We start from the raw sequence: 22935 nt of genomic DNA, 5'->3' as shown, positions 1-22935 counted from the left end.
TATGTCCAGTCAATTTGGAATATTCTTAATAGGGGTATAAAGTTCAATCTGCTAATTCCTAGCTTTCTACGTACGGCTCCTAAAAGGGACTTAAATTTGACCCTTCTATAATATCCGAATTCCAGCTGACGCCACAAACAGTCCCAGGCGTCAGGGCCTAGTAAAAGTTCGAAAGGTGAGGGCAGCCCTGAAAGGGGAATTGGGGGGTGAATCTTGCATCAGAATGGGATATGATTGCAGGACGGTAGCCCAATATTATATTTTTAGATTAGGAAAGCCCAACCCCCACTTTCCTGAGGTAAGGACAGAAGTTTGTATGCCCTCCTGGGTTGAGAGAATGCCCACACAAACTGAGAAAACAACCTGTCAAATCTTGAAAGCGTTGCCTTATTAAACTCAAGAGGAATGGCTCTAAAAAAGTACAACATTCTGTGGAAAAAAAACATTTTAAGCACGTTGCAACGGCCAATGATAGAAGGGTGTAGATTATTAAGACGGCTCAAGGCTTTCCTTCTCTCTGACACAAGAGGATCCATATTCTGCCAACAATCAGGTCAGTATCGGCCGAGATATCTACCCCTAGATATTTAGCTTTTGCCACAACTCTTTTCTCATTCCAGGTGACATTTTTGTTTATTATAATTTGAGTTTTTCCTTTATTCAGTTTATACCCTGATACAGCACCGAATAAATGAGCCTCTACCTCGCTTGCAGGGATGGCTTTCTCAGGATCCGGTGTAACCAAAGCTAAATCATCGGTGTAGGCCTTGATTTTAGTTACTAGGCCGAATCTACTAATTGCCCCGATTTCCTTCAAGTTTTTTGTTAAACGGGTCAAGAGTAGTGGAGAGCAGGCACAACCTTGTCCGGTCCCCCGTGAGATCTTTATTTGCTCCGTCAATGACCCATTGATAGACACCCTAGCAATAGGAGTGAGGTATAACGCCTTAATGGCCTGGATGGCTTTAGGCCTGAAGTTCATTCTTTGCATGACGCTCCAGAGAAAATTCCAGGAGACCCGATCAAATGCTTTTTTGGCATCAAGGAGTATTACAGCCATCGGGTCCCCTGAAACCTGTGCAGCGTCAAGCAGAGTAATGACCCTCCGAATATGCTCTGTGGTGCCCTTGGCGGGTATAAAACTGTGCTGCCACCTGGAGACAAGACTTTCAATTTTAGCCGAGAGTCGTGTGGCAAATATTTTGGCGTATATCTTTGAGTCACCGTTTATAAGGGTGATTGGGTGGTACAAACCCATTTCTATTGGCGATTTGTCTTTCTTAGGGAAGACAATAATCTTGGCTATGGACCACGATTGAGGGGGGCTTGTGCCATTAAAGATTTGCGTCACTACAGCATTAAAAATATCTTTGATTTGACAGAAAAAACCTTATAAAATTCAACTGGAATGCAGTTGGGCCCGGACGCTTTCCCATCAGGTAGATTAGTCAAAGCCTTAGCAATTTCATCCCATGTGGGGGGCTCCTCAAGCTGTTCCCGCTTCTCTTTGCTGAGGAGTGACAACAGAATCGGGTCCAAATAGTTATTAAGGGAAGATTGCCCATCTACTTGAGATGCAGCATCTTCCTCGGAATATAAGCATTGGAAGAACTCGCAGAAGGCTGTGCGAATGTCTTCCGGGTTGCTGGTTATGACCCCAGAGGAGGTTCTAATTTTGTGAATTTCATTAATGGTGGTCTGTTGCCTGGTTCTAATTGCCAGCTGGTGGCCAATCTTTTTGCTTCACTCATGCTTTTTCATGAGCGGCAGCCCACTTGGAAGCGGCTTTCTCGGCCAAAATTGAACATATCTCGGCCCTAGAGGCAGCCACTACCAATTGTGCTGGATCTATCTCCCCCTTGGACTGGACTACAGTGATAAGATTTTTCTCAGCTTTCGCTAATTTTGCGTGTAGCTCCACTAGCTGAGCCTTCTCCTGCCTATTTTTCTTCAAAGAAAATTGTAAAGTTTCACCGAACACAGGCTTTTAACGTGTCCCAGACTACCATCACGGGAGCTGAGCCAAGATTGATATCCAGAAAGGTCTGAATCCACTGTTTCATATAATTCTGATAACCCTCGTCCAACAGGAGTGCTCTCTCAAAGCTCCAGGATAAGATTTCCTTGCGGGTAATCAGACCCCCGGATATTAAGGCTTAAGGGGTTATGGTCTGATAAGATGTGGGGAAGCATATCAATTTCACTATTGTGAATTAGAGAGTAAGAGACCAGAAAGAAGTCCAGGCGTGCAAAAGATTGATGGGGTTCAGAGAAAAATGTGTAGCCTGGCTGGTTTGGATTTAAGTAAGACCAGGCATCCACAAGCCCACGCATATGTACAAGATCTGTAATGGCTTGAAACACCTTGGGTTTACGGGTTGCGGACCCTAATTGTGAATTCGACTCTCAGTTGCAGGGTAGATTGTTGTTAAGGTCCCCGCATATAACGACAGGGAGGGGCCAGTGTGCTTGTTCCGCAGAGACCCAGTCTATCACGCTCGGATCATCCAGGACACTCCCGTATATAGAGCATAAGGAGAAAGAATAAGCGGGAGTTAGACAACACTCTGCAAGCACCCATCTTCCTTGGGGCTCAGATTTAACTCGGGTGGGTTGAAGTAAGCAATTATGACATGCTAAGATGGCAACACCCCTCGTTTGTGTCCCTTGTGAAGTCCCCCCCAATAACGTTATATCCCATAGTATTTAAAAGATGTAACTGAGAGCCTTCTATGTGTATCTCTTGAAGGCAGACAATGTTAGCCCCCATCAACCATAGACTCTGAGCTACCTTCTGTGTTTTTCGATTGTCATTCAGCCCGCAAATGTTCAGAGAAACAATTTTAAGATTTGTTGTACTCATCAAAGTTTTACAAGAAAAGAAACCCAACAATAAAATGCTGTAGGTGATTGTGTGCAACATACATATAAAGTCCCTGATGTGTTTTCAAACCTTTTAAGCAATAAAAAAGCAGCCATCCGATAAGGGACAGAAACCCCGATCGCCTGTGATAAGAGTAAGACGCACTGAAATCTGCCCAGCATGATCAGTTGAATAGCCCACATCAGACTGTAATACATTCTAGATAAACTTTTAGCAGAAGGTCGCTCATTAAGGTTAAACATTTGGCACATAAAGAAAACAAAATATTTTTTTTTAAACTTAGCCGCTCCCCCTCCACCCGTTCCACCCTAACCCCTGCCCTTGCCATCAGACCCCCCCCCCCCAGTGAGCAATCAGGGAAACCCTGAATGATGGTTGCCAATAGTAAAACCCCGCCACCCATCCCCTGCCAAGTAGTTTAGACCCATGTTCAGAATACGGCAGGCACTAGCACATCGAACAATTACGAACTGTAAGTAAGAGAGAGAGCAGACAAGCCAAAGAACAAAAAAAAAAGGGAGCGAAAGAAAGGTACTCTCAATCACATTAATATCGTATGATTCAGAAGTGACCGATGCCCATCCCCCCAAACAAAATCCCTTTTTTTCCTCTTTCCTCTCCCCTCTCCTCCCTCCCACATTTTCTTCCCCCCTCTTCCCCTTCCCCTAACCCCTTCCCTCTTTGGCCACCATCTTAAATTACCAAAAAAAGAAGAAAACCACTAAAATGATACCACAAGTGTGGTGACCATCAAACAACATATAAAGCAGTAAACCATACTGAGCCGAAAATGCCTCTAATTTGGCTCTTTTCTGGCCTTAAGTCCAGTGAGAAACTCTTGAGACTTAATTTCTGAGGGAAAAATTTGTGGGGAGCCGTTCATAATGACCTTCAACATGGCAGGGTTCATAAGAAAGACCTGAGGCCCCCCTTAGGAGTTTTATGATGTAGCGCCGAGGATCTTCCCCCTCCACTCCTTCGGGAATCCCAAGTAGGTGGAGGTTGTTTCGGCATTGCCTATTTTTCCTGCTCTTCCAACTTCCACATGACGTCCGTCATGCGATCACCATGGGATGTACACTGGCTTTTGAGCAGGGAAACATCTGTTTCAAGGCTTTCAGTGCGACCTTTCACCATAGTCACTCTTTCACAGATGTCTGAACATGTTTTGTTGAGTTTTCTGAGACCCCCTTGCATTTTTTGGGCAGCACCTTTAGCATGTTGGCATGTTCGGACTTCTTCCTGAAATTGTTTGATTGAGGCTGATATAGCGGCCAGAGAGGGTTCTTCAGGCCGATCTTGTAAAGCACTGCCCGTCTTGGCGGGTTCGCCGCTGGGGGAAAAGGAGAGGTGAGACCCTGAATAGTCCCATTTAAGCTGGTTTTCTTTTCCGACCGCTTCCCCCTGCTTTTATCTGCGAAGGTCTTCTGTCTTTGAACTGTGCTCTTCCCTTTAGAGGCATTACTAAAATTGGATTCAGATAATTCACCATCACTTGATAAAGAAGAGCTTTCCTCAACCAGGGAGCTCGATCCGTCTGAGACTGAAAAAAATGCTCCCCCAGGGGATCTGGAGACACTGGGTTTTGTGACCATTGGGTATTAGTACCTCTCACGTCAATAGCAGAAGGGCCCCAGATTTTGTGCTCCCGGAGAATGCTTACACCTGGGGTAAGACTGGATCCATCACAAGTCGGCGGGTCTATCTCCTTAGTGGGAGCTAAGGCTGCCATATTATTATTAGAGCCGGCTTTATCAGTTATAAGGGACCCTTGTCCTTGAGCTGCCAAACCGGTATCTAATCCGAGTATGCCAGATAAAGATAGGGCAGGCTGTAAATCTGGCTGCTCAACATTGAGCTGGAATGGGCTGGTTAAGGATACACTTAGTGCGCCGCTTTCTCTAACATCGTCAGGACCACTTGCGGCTCTCGCGCTGCTACTAAGTCCAGAGCTAGACACCGTCCCAGCTATGGAGAACAGTTTAGCTACTGAAGACTGGGAACTGGCTCCATCCCCGGCAGATTGGTTTATTGTTTTTTTAAAGGTCCCCAGTCTCTCGCCTATTTTTAGGAATTACTTCAACATCAGGAGGGGGGTGCCGCATTAGGAGGGCCAGAGCCACGATTAGGTGGTATTTTACCTTTTGCGCCCTGGACCCCACGGGACGCCATGCTCCATTCTCCTATGAAGGAAAGAGCCTGCAGCTTTGTCGAATCCGGTAGGCTCCTCAAAGGAAGAAGCCAAGCCACCAGAAGGAGCAGCCAAACATCGAAAAGCCCAAGAAGGTTAACAGGCTTACTCCAGCATCCAGAGGGGAAAAGCAATATTAACCAAGCTTTGATTTTCGAAGGAGAACTCCGAGCTTTGCGGCACCTGCTTCTCGCGCGATCTCTCAGAGCCGTCAGCGTTCTCAGATCACTTAGCGAAAGACAAGAGTGTCTACAGCTGCATCTGTAGCAGCAAACCGGCTCAGACTGATCCCAGCACAGCAGCGTCTCCAGGTCAGGCCGCATAGCCGACGGCAAAGTGGACTCATGGCACGGGTGGCGGAGAGGCAGGGAATCACACAGGCACCATCTTGCTCCGTATCTGGAAGATTGTAGTTTTTTTAATGATTTGACTGATGTAATAAAATATTATGTTTATTACTGATATAAAAAATGATTTGTAATGTTGGTTACTTTTATGCTATACTTTTTGGGAGTTTTGTAGGTCAGTATTTATTTTATAATATGATTTCTGCTGTTATTGCTAAGAAATCTACTCCTTTGTTGTTTAGGAAGAGTTTTACTTTAAATTTCAGCACGTGGTACATTCTTTTGATTTGTTTGCTAAGTTTATGGTGACATTTGGGTTCAAGATTGCGCCATTCGTAGTTCTCTGTAGTTTTACTGTTTTTGTAATGCTTCTAGAAATGTATAGAATGAAGGTTGGGTTCTACCTAGTGTGGCTTGGAAAGCATTGTTCTATCCTTCCACTGTGTTGTTTGTTTTGGCTTCCTGTGCCAAAGTGCTGTCAGAGACATTCCTCCATGGTATTTGGAATTTGGGTTGCTGTCTGCGCCCGGAGCGCTGTAGTCTGCCATCTCAAGTATCTTCAAAATAATCCATTAGGGAGCTTGGTTTGTGTTCGTTTTCTCAGTAAAAAGGGCTTTTAATTAGTAAATTGTAATGCTTAGCTACCTCTGTGCCAACAACATAGGCTTGTGCTATCACTTTTTTCATTTCAAAGGCATATTGACTGTTTGTAGCATATTCCGCACTTAGTGCAGATTGTTTGTGGTGTCTCCACATGCTTTGATTGAAATGGTATCAGCAGCCTTGTATGGCTGTGTGGGTAAACTTTTAAATGGCTTGTTCAAAGTCAATGATTATTTTTTGTGGGTAGTAGTTATTTGTTTTATGTTTAATGTGGTTTGAAAGTTTAGTGTTAGTGCTACTTTGTTTATTTGTTAGTAGGTCATATATAAAAAGAATATTTGTGTTTTGACATTCACCATGTATTGTGTATATTTGAGTGAATGGTTTGGGACACATTTTGAAGGTACCACACATAATCCAGGTTTGACAATGACTTACTTTTAGTAAGTTATCTGAGAAATTATAGGATTTATCTATCATTGTTTAGGTTGTTTAGGGTTCCTCATTACGTGTCATTTTTAAGTGTTCAGGTATTTCAATATTTTGGTATTTTCTTGTGGCAGGAGGGTATTGCTGCTGGATTTTTTAGTTTGTGCAAATAAAGGTTTTAAAGTGGATATAGGTGGTGGTTGGCCTGTGAATTGTTTGGGACCTTTATCTCAACCCTGGGTAGCTGGGGCTCTGAGCACCAAGGCTTGCACAAAGAAACAATTGTAAAGCATTTAAACAGCACCAAAACAAATGACGAAGAAGACACCAAGGAAATTTATAAAACTAGACTCTATTTTAATGTATTTTTCAACACCAGAATGAAAAAGATCCACCAGAGGGTTCCAGAGATATAGAATTTACAAGGTATAGTCAATCAAAGCATTTCAGTCAACCAAGAACAAGCAATGGCAAATGCAAAAAAATTGATACTTCGGAACTTTTTTCCTCAAAAGTTGAGCTAACTTTAATGTTGTAATTTAGAGCCACTTTAGGCAACTGACTCCAGTAGGGAGCTAGTCAGGGGGCCAGTAAGGTCCTCATAAACAGTTACCTCAAGGATAGAAGCAATCTGCAATCAGTTCTAGGAACCTTTATCCATTGTAGTGATTTCCCATAGAAGTGGTCTTGATGCAAGGGATTAAGGAGGCTGTGCATGCAATGCGGTTGATGGTGGTCTTCCTGCAGCTACTCCTTGGGTCATGAAGGTGGTGAGGTGGTCCTGGTCACAGGATCGATGTCCCTCGAAGTCCTCTCGCTACTTGTAGAAACCCAGTTAACCCTGAGCTACCAGTCGCCCGGTTTTGTGGTCACAGCCAAATCCTTCCCTGAGCAATAACTCGGCTTCTGGGTGACCAAGCTGCACTCTCGCAACTCACAAATTCAGGTGCAACTGTGAGCATTGTGTCCTGGTTACTTGTGCAGCACCACGGTGGTTGATGTAAATCTGAAGATTCTGGGCTACCAACTTGCCCCAGGAGGCTTCTCAGCTGTTGTGACCCTGTGCTGTGAACAGGAGGTCAACCAATTGACCTTGGAGCCTCTAAACTTTGGCTACGCTCTGAACACATCTTCTGCATGAGCTGAACACAGGAGGCACAGTCCCTCTCCTTTGCTAGCCACAAGATGCAGCATGTGCAGTCCATGCTGGTGCATCCTTTCTTTGCAGGTCTCATGGTGCAGCAGGGCAGTCCTTCTTTGGTCTTTCTACCAGTCCAGATGAGATCTGATTTCCGGGTGCCAGGTGTGCCAGGGGTGCCCTATTTATGCTCAGAAAGTGCCCTCAGGGTAGATGCGGTCAGTCAGCAGTGAGCTACTAGGTTCCCTCCCTCCTCATGTCCACTTCCAGGGAAGTGTGGCATCTGGCTATCCCAAGATGCACCCTTATGCCTGCTCACAATAAAATGCCCACTTATAATAAGGCCGAACCCCTCTCATTGCGTCCAGAGCTCCCTACCTAACCAAGGGATGTGGCTACCAATGGGGCAACATGCCCCTGAAAAAAAACTAGTTTGACAACAGGTTTCCCTTTTCCTTCCTGAGTGCCAGCTAGTCTGCCTAAGCAATGGGGCTGATCCTTTCGGAAGTGATCCGCTATTTATTTTAAAAGGCGGCTTCTGCTTTGAAGCTCACACCTGCTTAGCTTCCTGCAGGAGGGATGTAACACCTCTCTCCAGTGCAGGCCCTATTGTCTCCTTTCCTGGGAGTCATTAGCATGTCTTCCTAGAAGGGCAGACAGCTGTCTTGGGTTCAAGCACCAGGTGTAACTGTTATGAGCATATGAGATTGAAGGCAACAAAGTGACAGCTTTATAAAAGTTGCATTCTGTAACTTGTTACATTCATTTTGACTTGATATTCAAGTGAGGTTTAATGTAATGAGTTGTCTGGTACCTTGGAGTATCAACTTTGTTTGCACTGTTCAGGATTTAGCACAGCTTGGGGGTCAACGTGTAACTCTGCACTTGTCAATGGGGCTACCAAGTCCTTCTACAGTAAAAACGACAGTATTGCATTTTTACTGGCAGAACCCAAACATAGTATTTTCTACCCATGAAATAGGCTGTACCCTGCCTTAGGCCTCAGTAGGCCTGCCATAGGGGTGACTTAGACATGTTTCATGAGGACATTTGTTTTTGCCACGGCTTTAAATGGCAATGTCATGCTGGCAGTCCGAAACTGCTCTTCCAGTTATCAATGGCTGTAATACCTTTGTCACACCCTGGGTCACACCACCAGTGCTCCAATCTCTAGGGGTAACTCTCTAACTTACAGGCCTTGGGTACCAAACACTATATGATTAATAATAATAATAATAATAATAATAATGACACTAGGGGTTTGCAAGTAAGTTAGCCTATGCCAATTGGACATAGACAATATGACATACATATTTTGGGGTCTAGGCACTGGCACTGAGGTCTGGTTAGCAGGCCTCAGTGCACTCTCTGAGTTTTCAAAAACCTGTACCATCAGTCAAAAAACTTGGGGATGACAATACAAAAAGAGGTATTATTTTACAGGTGTGAAATGATAGTGGCGGTTGCTGCTTACCTTCAGAAGTCAGAGATACCAGTTTTCCCCTACCTTGATGACTGACTGTTGAAGATGGGCTCACCATATTTTTAGTCCACCTCCAGACTACGGCAAACCTTCTGACATTGTTGGGGTTCACTATCAATGAGCTAAAGTTGCACCTGACTCCTTCTCAGAGGCTTCCATTCATTGGAACTATACTGAACACTGCACAGTTCATGGCCTTCCTAACACTGAAATTAACCCAAGACATTCGGACTATGATCCTGATGTTTCAGTCCTGATCCTTGGCGAGAGCAGCTCTGACGCTCCTTGGCTCTTAGCCTCCTGCACCCTCCTTGCCAGATATCACAGTTGGCAAATGCAGTTTCTGCAGTGGAATCTAAAACTCCAATTGTCCCAGCATCAAACGAAGTTCCACAGACACATCCACTTCCAGATCCAGCCCAACCCCAGAACGACGCTCTGAGGAACACTCGCCTACAGACCGCCCGGACCCTGCTCCCCGTTCACCAACGCCATTGCAGACTACATCGCTCCCCACGCCCTCGCCGCCATGGACTACATACTGTTCGGAGATCTGAACTTCCACTGTGACAACCTCAGCGATCCCAACACCACTGCCCTCCTGGAGAGCCTCTCCGACACTGGACTGAAGCAACTTGTCTCCTCCCCCACTCACACGGCAGGACACATTCTCGACCCCATCATCGCCGGAGGAAACAACATTCACTTCAGTCACACCACGGAACTGCTCTTGACGGGCCACCACTGCGTCCATTTCTCCTTCTCAAAACACACCACACACAAGCGCACGCCATGCCTCCCATGCAGAAACTGGAACAAATTCACCGAACAGCACCTCACCCCTGCCCTCAGCTGCACTCCTCCATCTACCACAACAGACACCAACACAGCAGCAAACAACCTCCACCAATGAATCACCAACTGCGCCAACACTCTCGGCCCCCTCCAGAACTCTGCCAGATGACACAACACAAAAGCCACCTGGTTCACCACAGACATCCGAGAATCCAAGCGCTCTTGCCAATGACTGAAAAAAACATGAAGAAACAGCAAAACCCCAGAAGCACGCTCCGCCTACAAGGCCGCAACCACGTCACGCCATCAACTCATCAAATCAACTAAGAGAAACTTTATCCAAGACAGAATCCTCTCAAACTCCAAGGAACTCTTTGCCATCATACAAGAATTCACCAGACCCAACTGCGAAACTACCGCCGTCCCTCCCTCCCAAGACCTATGCAACAAACTCAGCTCCTTCTTCCACAACAAGATCAAGACGCTGTACGACAACTTCAAAGATCAAGACCACAGCACTCACCCAACACCCCCCACTAGCGACGCCATCCAGACGATTCTCCTCACCTGGACCCTCTCAGCACAGAAGACACCACAGAGACTATAAAAAGCATCCCCTCCGGAGCTCCCTCTGACCCCTGCCCACCGCACATCTTCCACAAGACCGCCATCGCACCCGAACTATGATGAACGATCAACTGCTTCCTCAAGACAGCCACATTCCCCATTGACTGGAAACGCGCCGCAGTTAGACCCTTCCTCAAGAAGCCCTTCGCAGACCTGACAGACCTCAAGAACTTCAGGCCCATCACTCTTCTCCCCTTTGCTGCCAAAGTGATCGAGAAAGTCATCAATACCCAGCTAGCGGATACCATAGAAACCAACAACATCCTCGACACCTCTCAATCAGGATTCTGCAGCAACCACAGCACCAAGACCGCTGTCCTAGCCGCCACTGATGACATCCACACCCTCCACGACCAAGGCCACTCAGCAGCCTTCGACACCGTCTCCAACAGCACACTAGCCACCAGACTCCACGACGCCAGCATCTATGAAACTGCCTTTGACTAGATTTGATCTTTCCTCTCTGGCAGAACACAAAGAATAAGACTCCCGCCCATCCTTTACGAACCTACAGAGATCAGATGCGGAGCACCCCAAGGATCCTCCCTCAACCCCATGCTCTTCAATGTCTACATGGCCCCCTTCGGAACCATCGTCAGAAAACGGACTCAACATAGTCTCATACGCCGACGACACCCAACTCATTCTCTCCCTCACCAAAGAACCCAACATCACCAGGCACAGTTTTCAAGAAGGGATGAAGGACGTCGCAGCCTGGATGAGCAGCAGCTGCCTGAAGCTCGACTCGGAGAAAACAGAAGTCCTCATCCTTGGCTCAACCCCCTCCACATGGAACAACACCTGGTGACCCCCGCCCTCGGACACCCACCCACCCCTACGGACCACGCTCGCAACCTCGGCATCATACTCCACTCTTCACTCACCATGAACCGCCAGATCAATGCTGTGTCCTCCACATGCTTCAACACCCTCCACATACTCCACAAGATCTTCAAATGTATCCCCCCTTATTCCAGGAAGACCGTCACCCACACACTCATCACCAGCAGACTGGACTACGGGAATGTGCTCTCCGCCAGAATCACCAAAACACTCCTCCGCAAATTCCAGACCGTCCAGAAAACCGCAGCCAGACTTGCCCTCGACATCCCACTACATGACCACATCACCCAACACCTCCGCGACCTCCACTGGCTCCCCCTCAAAAAAAGAATAATATTCAAACTGCTCACTGATGTCTACAAAGCCCTCCATAACACCAGACCCCAATACGTCAACGAAAGAATCTCCTTCCACGCCCCCAAGAAAAACCTCAGCTCGGCCAACCTAGCCCTAACCACGGTCTCCCGCATCCACAGAGGCAGAGTGGTTGGCATATTCTTCTCCTACATCACGGACAAGACTTGGAACAAACTCCCCCTCTGCATCAGACGAAGTCTGAAACTGCACCTATTCAGAAAGGGTCTGAAGACCTGGCTCTTCCGATGACCACGGAGATGCTCTAACCCCCCCCAGTGCCTTGAGACCCTCACGGGTAAGTAGCACGCTTCAAAAATCCTGATTGATTGATTGCTTGTGCAAATACATCAAATGATCAATTTATTCAATTGTATATAAAAAATATAAACAATGTGAAGGCGCAGTGGGTTTGTGATGAGAAACATGCTTGGTGCGCTCATACAAGTGTTACACACACATGTGACAATACGTGATCAAGAGTGTGTCAAGTAAGAACATCACGGCCCATTTTATTCTTTTGTACAATCTAATTGGGTCTGTAGAACTAGTCAACAATTTTTCGATCCTTTAGAGAGATAGAAGGCTCATCATCAGGACTCTAAGAATACATGATGCTTTTGATCATGCAAAGAACTCTATGTGGATGATCAGTTTTTTGTGAGGTTCTGCTATATAAGAAAATGAAGGCTGTACAGAAGAGGACCCTGTTGAGGTGGATAGGTCACTGCATCAAGATCTGCTACGAACTTGCTAAAAAACAGTCTCCAGAGGTGGAAAAGCCAATTGTACCGGACCTAAGGCTGATACTACTACATTGGCTCGAGGAGTGCCTGTCCTTGACATCTGTCAGAATGCGGCATTGGCATCAATGCATATGTTCATTAAACAGTATTGACTTGACAGCCAGGTCTGGCGGGAAGGGTATTTTGCTTACACAGTCCTGCAGGACTTTTTATTCTAGATCAACTCCACAGATACTTCACCTGGGGATATACTACTTTGGTATCTATTTTAAAGTAAGGAATCTGCAGTTAGAAGTAACTATCAGAAGTTACTTACTGTCAGTGACCGTCTTTCTAGTGGATACTCTATATAACCACAGGTTCCTTCTCCCTCCCGTTCTGTGGAGTGGTCTCTTTTTAACATCTAAAAAGGTCCTAAGTTAGTATTCAGCCCACTGATACCAACTAGAGCTAACACTCTGCATCTTAGGGTGCCAAACAGCAAACACAAGAAACTAACATCAGTTTGCAGAGGTGGTGCACTGCTTATATGCAGTCCTGTCCTTCACTTCCGTGACAGTACAGAGTCATCTTGGAGCTAAATGGCACCACCTATTGTCATGTGGGAGAACTGCTGAAAAAAAGTTTCCAGATCTAGTCTGGCACCTGGAATATCCCAAGGTGGGAAATCTGAGTTTAGAAAGAGTATTAACCAGAAGGAGTGTTACCAAAGGTAAGTAACTTGTTCATTTTGATCCAGGTAGCTGTAATTTGTAATGGGATTGAACTCCATATACCTAGCGTCACTGATATAACCAGCTTCAAATGCTTCCTCTAAGCACACCTTTTCTATCGACACCAGATGGTCAATTAGGTACACATACCTTCCAAGGTGCATTAATTTCTAGGAGTAGATCTGAAGATGAAAGGAGGAGCAGGTCTTGGTTCCTGGAAGTGTAGGTTTTCTTTTTGCTATGACAGGAGTGGGCTTTTTTGCTATGACTGGAGTGGGCAGAAAGGAATAATAAGATAATTCAGTATTTTGAAATCCAGACTTCCATTGTATATCATGTAAGGCGATTGACCAAAATGCCTGTGATAACAGAAGTGACATTGTTTGATCTCTGTTGACGTTTCAAGATTGACAACTTGCCCTATCCATAGTTTCTTAATAGGCTTCTATTTGCTCCTGAGGGCCAGAGGATGGGAAAGAAGTGGAAACTTCAGATACTGCTATTGAGTGTGTGAAATCCCAGAGAGCAGAGTTAATATAAGCAGCGCTGGGGGGGGGGGGGGGAGGGAGTGACTGGTTATACTGTGGTAGTAGTAGCTAAACCTGTCCATTCTTAATCAACATCTATATTGTTCGGTTCTAAAGTTTCTCTGATGCTGGGGATGACGAGTTAAGAGACTAATGCATTTACAATTCTGCTCAACATAATGATATATCACACAATTTCGATGTTTTAAGGATTTGAGTAAGGAGATGAGATGCGATCAGTTGTGTTCTTTTAGTGGAGAAAGTGAAACAGACTGTGAACGTGATTACTTTTAATAGAGGTCAGGCATCAGAGGCCTGAAAATAATAACTGTTCAGTAGCATAACAGCAAGGTCCTAGCACAGACATTTGGGTTGACATGAAGGCCAATTGAACAACTATCAAATTAAAACTATTTTACCCTGAGAGAGGCTTTGCTACAGAATAAACCCATCTGTCTGCAACCCTCCCTGCATCAGTAAATGTTCTGCTATCCAAATTGGATTACTAGTTGGATACAAAAGACATTGGTGGATATTAAACTGTTAAATTTTTTACCAAATACTGATTCTGGGATTGGTTTGACCATGATTGGGGAGAGTGAATGGAATGTTTCTGAATAACTTATTTGGGAAAATAAAATCTATGAATGTGCTTTCCTTTGGATCACTGCTAGGCAATTTGTCCAATTGGTCAATTTGAAAAGAAAATTTAAAAAAAAACATAGCCCTTGAATCTCCTATCAAGAACAGTATATTAACGTACATGTCAACTCCACAGAGAGCTTCACTTATACATGGAAGAAGAAAAACACTAAGGGCCTGATTATGACTTTGGCAGTCCTGAAGTGGAGCACCACGCCGCCGCCCTGCTCCATGACCGCCAAAGCCGTCCGCAAACTGCTTGCCGGATTACAAGTTAAAATCCAGCAGGCGGTCCTGCAGTGGCTGGCCCAGGGCGCTGCCTTTTAAAGGCTCATAGGGCCAGCCACAGTGCATTGAAGTACGGCATGGACTGTAAACTACATGATGTCCTTGAACTGGGGGTGCAAAAAGACAGGGGGCACACCATGTGCCTCTCTGCATGCACTCCTGTGCACGTGGCAAGAGGGGGCCCTGTAGGGCCTCCTTTCTGTCCTCACTGCCAGCAGTAACATGGAGGAAGAACATCCATGACACCGCTGGCAGTGGGGAAGGTCATAATATGCTTGGCGGTGCCTCAGGGCACCACCAAGCATATTGTGGCCCTAAGACCGTCGCAGGACCGCCACGGAATGTGGGTCCCTGGTGGTTGCAGCTGTCTCATGGCGGTCTGACCGCTGCAGTTGTAATACTGCGGGCGGTCCAGCAGTGTGGCGGTTGTCAGACCCGCCACCATGACTACGACAGTCCTATGGACCGCCGCAGTCACAATTAGGCCCTAAATGATTGTCACTTCATTGTACTTCAATAGTACCTAAATTATCTTAATTGTATGTCCATGTTTACTAGTTCATGGAAACAAATTACTAATGAACTTATTCTTTTCTTCGAGATTCACAAACTTCCCTGTCAGTCATTAAATTCTATATCATTCCTAGAATTTCAGGATGTCTCCTAATGCACAGTACTTACTCATGTGGATTTTGTACTAAATGCAAAAGCTGTTATGAGTACATAATGGAAAAATGTGAAATTCCACTTTTTAGTCTTTTTCATCTTCTTGGAGAAAATAGATGTCCTTCTTCCCTGACTCTTCATTGATGTTTGTGGTCGTCCCCTAAGCATGCCCACTATACGAATGCAATTATAGAGTTATTATCACCTTTCTGAGAACAATTTAACAAGCATAACCAGGGTGGGATTAGTCTTGAAAATGTTTGTGAACATCCATAGGCATATTATCTTGTGGATATTGTGCAGGGTCGTACTGGGTACCCAAAGCAGCCCTGGCAAATTTTGTCAGACCAGCCCTCACACGGTGTGCATTGAGCGAGCCTGACCACTACAAGGAAGCTTGACGGGATGGATTCCCCAAAAACAAAATTTGGGAAAAAATGGTGCATTCTACAACACATTTTCATTATATATTCAATTGTATGAGTTTTGAAAGCATAGTAAATGATGATGTTACAGTGCACCAGGATACAGCAACCCGCACTATCACCCTCCAACAGTGCCTCTCATCTCTCCATAGCCCCTCTCTCACAAGTATTTCATTTATTTATAGCGTCTCTCACACCACTGTAGAGTGTTGCAGAGTGTAACATCACACACACGTACAGAGACAATGAATCATACGTGTGTAAATCAGTGTATAGAAAATATTACATAAGACAAAGAGGACCAGAAGGTGCAGGACTCACATGTCAGCCATACTGGTAGGCATTTTTTTAGAGTGCTTGGTCTGCGGAAAGCACAAACTCAGAACGCAACACAGTGGTTAGGGTTGACTGTACTAATAAGAATTTATTTCTACCCACACAAACCCTTTTTAGCAAAATTAGGATAATTAAAGACTGGGGAAAAAAACATAACTTTCTAACCTAGATTACAATTGTAATTTATGAACTGCACAGTAACAAAAGGATCTCTGTGACAAAAGCAGTAACCCACTGAGCTATGCACATAAAATACTGTTCTGTGATCTGCACAGTACAAGCTCTTTCCAGCAAGCATTTTAACTCTCTGCGCTTCCTTAGATGGGGCAAAACTGCCACTAGACAAAATTCAGATCTCTCTCCCACAGATACATTAATCACCAGAGTTATCTTGGCACTTTTGTTGCCTTAAAACTATTGGATATACAAGGAACTCAGCATAGCTTTTTAAAACTGCTGCACTGCTACAAAACCGCCCCCAATAGCAAAAGTGACCCCCACCCTTGCAGCCTCCATCAGAAACGCCAGATACCCAGTAAGACCAGTCCGGCCTTGATGTTGTATGATTTTGAGTGCCCTCCCAGCCAACACTCATCCTTGCTGCCACTATCAAATGCCATCATCCTAAGTGTACACATCAATTCAAAATTCCACTCATCCTCATTCTGTGAATTAGGATGTAGAATTTAGAGTAACTAATGTGGTTTTGGGGCACAAAAGTTATATGTAGGTGGGAAAGATGCATGTGAATCACGCCTAAAATTCCTAATGAATCAATATGAAGTGCCACTGAAGAGGCAGAGTTTTTTTAGATATCAGGACATGCTCCCCAGGAAGATTAAGGTGCCGATCACGATCCGGTAAAAAAATTCCCCGTACGACTCGTATCCGGTCTTCTTACCGTACGAATCGTACAAGTGCCGTACAAACTGCCAATCACGATTCGCATGGTAAAAAGTCCATACGAACCGCATTGGGAATTATTCCCCACACGTCCTCGGGTCGGAAAATGGGTCCGACACGTCCTCGGACGATTTACCGTACAAATGTGAAAAGTGAAGTCTGACCGCGGAATCACGATCCATCCCGTGCGTCCGATGTTACAACCGTATGGAAAAAACACCGTCCGCACTGAACTCCCATAGCAACCATGGAGACATGTGCCCGCATACGCGCCCAACACCCCCCCAGCCCTCCTATGTACGAGTCGAATCCCCACCTGTGTATGTACGACCCGTACCCCCACCCCAACCGTGTATGTACGACCCGTACCCTCACCCGCGTACGTATGGAGCGTACCCCCACCCCAACCGTGTATGTACGACCCGTAACCTCACCCACGTATGCATGGAGCGTACCCCCACCCCAACCGTGTATGTACGACCCGTACCCTCACCCGTGTATGCATGGAGCGTATCCCCACCCCAACCGTGTATGTACGACCGGTCCCCCCACCCCAACCGTGTATGTACGACACGTACCCTCACCCGCGTACGTATGGAGCGTACCCCCACCCCAACCGTGTATGTACGACCCGTACCCGCACCCGCATACGTATGGACCGTACCCCCACCCCAACCGTGTATGTATGACCCGTACCCTCACCCGCGTACGTCTGGAGCGTACCCCCACCCCAACCGTGTATGTACGACCCGTACCCTCACCCCAACCGTGTATGTACGATGCGTACCCCCACCCGCGTACGCATGGAGCGTACCCCCACCCCAACCGTGTATGTACGACCCGTACCCTCACCCGCGTACGTATGGAGCGTACCCCCACCCCAACTGTGTATGTACGACCCGTACCCGCACCCGCGTACGTATGGACCGTACCCCCACCCCAACCGTGTATGTACGACCCGTACCCTCACCTGCGTACGTATGGAGCGTACCCCCACCCCAACCATGTATGTACGACCCGTACCCTCACCCCAACTGTGTATGTACGACGCGTACCCCCACCCGCGTACGCATGGAGCGTACCCCCACCCCAACCGTGTATGTACGACCCGTACCCTCACCCGCGTACGTATGGAGCGTACCCCCACCCCAACCGTGTATGTACGACCCGTACCCTCACCCGTGTACGTATGGAGCGTACCCCCACCCCAACCGTGTATGTATGACCCGTACCCTCACCCCAACCGTGTATGTACGACGCGTACCCCCACCCGTGTACGCATGGAGCATACCCCCACCCCAACCGTGTATGTACGACCGGTACCCTCACCCGCGTACGTATGGAGCGTACCCCCACCCCAACCGTGTATGTACGACCCGTACCCGCACCCGTGTACGTATGGACCGTACCCCCACCCCAACCGTGTATGTACGACCCGTACCCTCACCCGCGTACATATGGAGCGTACCCCCACCCCAACTGTGTATGTACGACCCGTACCCTCACCCCAACCGTGTATGTACGGCGCGTACCCCCACCCACGTATGCATGGAGCGTACCCCCACCCCAACCGTGTATGTACGACGCGTAACCCCACCCGCGTATGCATGGAGCGTACCCCCACCCCAACATTCTAAGTACGGAGCGCACCCCAGGCCCCAACACCAGCACCTGCACACAACATCGCGCATGTACGAGTCGTACCAAGCCAGACACAGTACACACCGTACACACGTTAAAAACGCACGTACACAACCAGGACAAAGCAAAACAACACAAGAATACACCATTCGAATGGCACAAAGCCACTAAACATGTCCAACAAGCACAAAAACAACACATTCACTGACCTGCAACTGCCAAAATCCCAAACAGAGGCCCAAAACACAACCACTCCTTATAACACACCCACCCAAACTTCAAACACAGCCACACCTACCAATGGACCAATAAAAAGGGCCCACACACACAAACCATGAGCCTTTGCAACAGACTCACTGCTGCCAGACCCCACAGACAACCTACAGCACCATACTAGAACCTTTACTACACCTTACACTTGCACACCTTCACACACACACCTTCACAAACACCCCCTCATCACATTCACACACACACCTGCACAACCACACCCACACACCCACAACCATCCACACACACCCCCCCACCATCCACACCCACACCCCTCACCATGCCCACTAACAAGAATCCAAAGTTCACTAGCCGAGAGTTGGAGGTCCTTGTCGATGAAATCCTCAGAGTCGAGCCACACCTCTTTGGAACATTGGTCAGACAGACCAGCATTTCAGAAAAAACAGCCATGTGGCAGACGATTGTCGATGCTGTGAATGCTGTTGCGGACACCAGAAGGACCAGGCATGAATGCCAAGCCAGGTGGTACGATCTGCGGAGGAGGGTCCGAGCCAAAATGACCGACGAACACAACCAGGCCAACGTCACTGGAGGAGGGCCTCCCCGCAGACGCGTAGAATACCATCCCTGGGAGGAGAGGGTGATGGCCATACTGCCGGTGGTGGCATTGGACGGATTAGAAGGACTCCGAGACCCGGGTGAGTACACAAACAACTCACCTCACATGGGGGGAACGTCATCCACAACCAAACTCACAAACAGGCACGCAACCACCCCAAGCTATCGCATGACTCAACCACACTCCATGAACACGCACATGCCACTGGCGCCACCATGCCCCATGCACCCAGCTGGACAATGCCAAGTCACAGGCCACAGAAAACACCAACACAAGACACGGTAAGCCGGATGGCGGGAGTGTGGGCCCCAAAAATCACATAGTGCAACTCAGAAGCAGACAAGAATGCCCCCTGCCCATATGGCCTAGGTCACAGCCAGACAAACAGTGTGTCCCCACACAGGAAAGACTTGCCAGCAAATGGCAGACGCCTTGCATTAACACATGGGGGTGACGGCACGTTCTTGCACATGACAGCAGCTAATGAACAGCCAACACTGTGAAAGAGTGGCAGCACACACCACCACAGCAGCAGCGCACACACAGACACTACACCCAATGGGTGCCTGCAGATCAGAAACAAACTCACATCAACAATCCAAGGGCCATTCAAAGATCTGCTAACAGTGTGTGCCCAGGAAGCTGGGCTGAGATGACAGAGGGTGACACACAGAGGGAGGGAGAGGGGGACAGAGAGGGAGGGAGACACAGGGAGACGGACAGAGGGAGGAGGCTGACACACAGAGGGAGGGAGAGGGGGACAGAGAGGGAGCGAGAAAGGGACACACAGGGAGAGCAAATCAGCCTTGTGGGGTGTGGGAATGTCTGCTCGTCAGCAGGTGGACTGCGTGCATGTAGACAAGGGTGGCCAGTGCCAGAACCCCCCCTCTTCTCCATGGCAAAACACAGGGCCATGTCACAACCTGTGCACGAGCACAACGACAGCTACCTGCATTATCTAAGTGTGTGGAACCACTCCATGTGCCCACGTACAGTGCAACACGGAAGGCGCCAATGCATGGCTCGCCACACCTGCCCACTCCACTGCTGACTGCAGTCACAATTGACGCAGCAAGTAAGACTGTGCCACACAAAGGTAAAGTCGCAAAAGCTGTGGCCAAGGGACATACCCATGCACAAGTCCACTGTGAGTGGAATGCAAGACATATCCAAATTCCCAGAGGAAATGTGCCAACTTAGAAACCAATGAAACATGGATGTTGCATGGAACAAAATTAACATTGTCTCTCTCACACACAGGTCAACGTCGTGGATCACCCCCCAACACTTGGGGGGAAGACTCACAGGACCCGGCTCGGCGGGATGACGGAGCCACCGGCAGCGACGACTCTCACCACTCTGTGGACGAACCCGACCCCGACCAACCTGTCCCCTCTGGTGTCCAACGACCTGCAGCACCTGCGTCAGGTACAACTGGGCCAACCACCACCCCCACTCCTGCCACATCCCAGGAGACACCCAGGATCCCTGCCCCACCACCACAATGCAGCCAGGCTGGCCAGGAGGGACACGGTGTCCCGGGCACCCAGGAGGAGGCAGGCGACAATGCCAATGCCACCCCTCAGGGGTCCCGGAGACCCGATGTGCCCACAAGGGTAGGCCAGGTGCAAGTGGGCAGGGGTGGTAGGAGTGGAGGACGGCGGAGGTGCGAGCCTGACCAGTTGGCTGCGGAACCGGTATATTCCCATGTCCGAAACATCCTGGACACATACCGGCAGGACACCACGGGCATGGCCCAGGATGTGTCCACCCTCAACGAGATAAAGGGGACCCTCGATGAGATCAAGACCCAGCAGGCGCAGCAACATGCGGAGCAACATGCCTGTCTACTGCGACACCAAGGGCGGATGGAGGACAGACAGGCTGAGCTCGTGACGGTGTTCACGGGAATTCACAGTACACTCCGTCGTATAGCCGACAACATGGGCAACCCTCCCTGTGCCATCAGGCCTAGAACATCACCACCCACAGGGAGGGATCAGGAGGAGGAGGAGGAGACATCCGATGGAACATCCCAAACATCGTCCCGGCCTGCTTCTGAGGGTCCCCGCAGGAGGGCGGGTCGTCCACGGAAAAGACCGTGAGGGTCGGCGCAACAGCACCATCTCCCAGGACACCTGGCCTGGCACCTGGCCCACTGGAGCAACAGCAGCACAGCAGCAAAATACATTCTCTGCCACATGGACTTGCTGGTCAGTGTCTGACCAATGTTGACAAAGACTGTGGCATGGACTCTGAGGATTTTAAATGGCAAGGACACCAACTCCCCTAGTGAACTTTGGATTACACACACCCGGAAAGCCCCTCATGTCAACCCCCCCCCCCCACCCCAACCAAAATAAAAAGTCACACCATAAAGAGAAGATGCCTACTGATTGCATTATTACCTTACATGTGTCTTGTAAAGTCTAACCATGCCTGAGTTCTCATTTGACTTCAACCATCCACACCCTGGGGCCTGAGTCTGGCACAGGACACACATGGGTCACATTGTATTAGGCAAGACAGACATGGAGCACCATACACACCCGTGATGGACCCAACCAGCTGAGGGGGTGGCCGCACAACCGTGCCGACAAACATTTTGAGTACAGCGACAGCCATGCGCATGTGGAGTGTCCTGTGGGGCACCCAGGTATGTGTGGATAGGTGGCAGAACCATGTCCTGCAAGCTTGAGTCAGGTGGATGCAGAGAATGGTGGCCTGGCCAACGTTGGATGCATGGGGATGGCACATGTCACAATACCCACACAGTCATGGACATCATGCACAATACACAGTCTAATCCCACACAAACAGCTTGCATCTTGCTACTCTACACATAGACACATAGCCACTATCAAGGAAAACCATGCCAGACATGCCGGATGCACCGTGGCAACACACCAGCATTGACTGAGAAGAGGCACCTTGGAGGCATAGGGACACCTTTATTAGTCATGTATTCGGGATTGCAGAGGCAACTCGGAGTATACATGAACGGGTCATGTGGAGTAACATGTGGGTCCAACACTGGAACCCCCCTTCTGCAGCACAAATGTGTGATAGCCATGGAACTGGCACACAAGTGTCGGCTAACAGCTAAACACCCCCTGCTGCTCACAGAGAGACTGCCATACACCATTGATCCGCTGATGTGGAAGTCCCACACCATGTCAAGCCAATGCAAATCGTATGTGTCCGAGGGCAGTGTAACACACATTGATGCCATCATCACATTCCACAATCCCATCACTGATGACTGTCAACAAGTCTGACCATCTATTCAGGTGTACCCAGCTGCATGTCATGTGTACCATGGTGATGCGACATGTCTGCAGAGGAACCAAACATCGACAGGGGCAGTGTGCATACATAGTAAACAGCTGCCACACCCAATACACCCCTGATGCATCCCTTACCCTAAGGAGACTTCCAAATTGTCCGTGCGTGTAACGCTGAGTCAGCACACGATGACGTGTCCATGAGGAATAGCAGTGCCAC

This window comes from Triturus cristatus, chromosome 7, assembly GCF_964204655.1.
Source record: "Triturus cristatus chromosome 7, aTriCri1.1, whole genome shotgun sequence".
Taxonomy (NCBI): Eukaryota; Metazoa; Chordata; class Amphibia; order Caudata; family Salamandridae; genus Triturus; species Triturus cristatus.
The sequence above is the reverse complement of the archived record's forward strand: the minus strand, read 5'-3'. Positions refer to the sequence as shown.